This window comes from Schistocerca americana, chromosome 9 (assembly GCF_021461395.2).
Source record: "Schistocerca americana isolate TAMUIC-IGC-003095 chromosome 9, iqSchAmer2.1, whole genome shotgun sequence".
Classification (NCBI taxonomy): Eukaryota; Metazoa; Arthropoda; class Insecta; order Orthoptera; family Acrididae; genus Schistocerca; species Schistocerca americana.
In genome coordinates, this window is record NC_060127.1 from 159,104,552 (window position 1) to 159,107,380 (window position 2,829).

Here is a 2,829-nt window from a genome sequence, read left to right on the forward strand (position 1 = left end):
GGTTTTCCGTGATTTTCCTAGATCACTCCAGGCAAATGCCGGGATGGTTCCTTTGAGAGGGCGCAGCTGCCTTCCTTCCCCATCCTTCCCTAATCCGAGCTTGTGCTCCGTCTCTAATGACCTCGTTGTCCACGGGACGTTAAACACCAATATCCTCCTCCTCCTTGCTCTACATTCCTCTTCTCCGGTTCTGGTTTGCCCGTTTGAGTTTTTTCAGAGTCTCACAGTACATGTCAGCGTTAACTGTGGTCCCAGCGATTCAGCTCCGACGGCGAGGTGAAAGAAGAGGTTCATAACTTTCTGAGCGGCATGGCGGCATGGGCATATAAAAACTGCCACAGCGTCTACAAACATGCATCGACAGAAATGGTGACTATGTCGAAAAATAGCTAAATGTTCAACCTGCAAACTGCTGTAAACCATTGTAGAAATAAACAGGTCTATGTACTTATAAAAAATAGGAGACCTTACTTTTGGGATTACCCTCGTACATCGGCCAGTGGTGCGCGGAATTGGACGGCACCGCCCCAAAAGCGACACCTGGAAGAAGTGATTACAAGCGAGGCTCCTGTTAGCCTCAGCCGCTCAGATCGACCCAGTCTGCAACGGGCATTTGTGCTACGCCGTCAGATTGTCGTGATCCGCATCAACTGCTTACTTGGACTGTGTGTATGGCAAGAACTTTACCGTTCTCATGTCACCTCTCGATAGCGACATTTGCTGTAATCAAAGTTAAGTATTGTCAATCTGCTTTCCAGAAATAAAACTTCTTGATACGTGTTACCAACCGGACACAATACGAAGGACCAGGACACTTTGCTTTTTCCTTTTATCACTCGTTTATTAGATCAGAGAAATACACATTTTAAGACAAAATTTATCTACATGAAATATTGCTCCCAGTAAGGTTAACGTAAGCAGTGACATAATTTAGCTCTCTTAAGGGGTTTCTGCTGGCAATAAATTTTAAGGAATCAATGTAAGGTTTATATCAATTTAGCTCAAACACGTAGCTAGTGATTGAATCACGACTCAGACACTTCAACAATTTCGGTAACAAATAAATAGCGTGAATTTGTACTCACAGTAACCAACTAATCAACAGCCTTACCATTGAATAAGTAGTAGGCCATTTGGAACGAATTAGCAACACCCCGCAACTAGGGGAGTTATACCAACAGGCTTTAAAAGTCTTGCTCCCCATTAAATAAACAAACTTAAAGTAATTAAAAGAAAAACAAATCAAACACACTACGCTCCACTCAAACTCTTCAGTGGAAGCCAAGCCTAAATGAAGATTCCATTAACTGACTAGCACTGAAGTCACACTAAAGCTCATCTCTGTGTTCCCAGACACACATGGGGCAGACTTACACAAGACAAGATTTTGAAGAGAGCACATCAGTAAAACCGGTAGTGGAGCTAACTCGTGCCACTGAAAATTAAGGTACTAGACCGGGGCACAAGGTGGTATACAATGAGGTTGCCTTAGTGTTATACTACGCCCCAAAATATTAATTTAAATGGCCAATTCAAAATTAAGTACGCATAAACCAGCATAATTAACGAGGACTGACACCAGGTCGCTCGAAGTGATGACAACACTTCATTGAAAAGACGAATACCGGGGGCGGCAGTAACATAAAACACCTTCTTCGACTTTTAACCAGGAGTCACTTCCCGCTATACAAGTAAACATTTAACTAAGCACAAGGAAGGAACCCGAAAGAGAAAATTCAAATAAAACCCCAAAAGATTATAAAGGACAGGGAACCCCAACTATTTAAATGTAAAAGAATTAGCTCTCCCCAAAGGCAGTGTAAACGCGAAGGCCACACTTGAGAGGCCACCAAAATTGGTCACAAAAGGTCTTATACGTTTGCTCCTTTTCTTTAAAGAAACGCAAGGCTGCTTAACTTCTGCTGGCTTCTGCTGGACGTCCGGTATGGCTCGTGTAGGATACACCGGGCAGCAACCCAAGCTAGGAGGTCGCAAGGCACGGCGAGCAAAATCAGGAGAGCAGACATGCAGGCAGCCAACACATATCCTCCATGCCGAACCGGCAGACCGCGTACAACCAACTCCACGTATACGTGGTTGCTTCCACCTCGTACCTCGCGGCGTCTCAGCAGGTAGCCCGAGCAAACGTAAACTGCCGCTCGCCCCGCGAATGCCGAAAACAACAAGACAAGCAAAGATAAGAAACATCGAAGGAACGATAATGGACATCCAAGAGACTGGCGCGCCAGTAACGAGCGCCAGGGCTCACTACTAATGTTATTTGTTTGAACTGTTGTATAACATTCCGAGAACGCTGCATGCCTTAAGCGCCCTATTAGCGACGAGTGGGCAAGACCCCACAGAAACGACTCAAATAATTGGAAACAAGTCGCCAGGTCCCGATGGAATCCCGATTCGGCTTTACAAGGAGTACTCTACGTCACTGACCTCTTAGTTCGCTTTTATCGCGAATTTCTCGACCAGCGCAAAGTGCTAAGCGACTGGGAAAAAAAGCGCTTGGGACTCTTGTATATAAGAAAGGTAAAATTACAGACCAGCAAAATTACAGACCAACATCCGTAACATCGGTTTGCTGCCGAATTGTAGAGCGTATTCTGAGCTCGAATATAATAAATTTCATAGAGACCGAAAAGCTCATGTCCACGAACCAGAACGGCTTTAGAAGCATCACTCGTGCGAAACTCAGTTTACTCTTTTCTCGCATGATATACTGCGAAATACGGGTGAAGGACAACAGAGAGATTCCATAGTTCTAGATTTCTGAAAAGCATTCGACACGGCATCCCACTGCAGACTGCTAACGAAGGT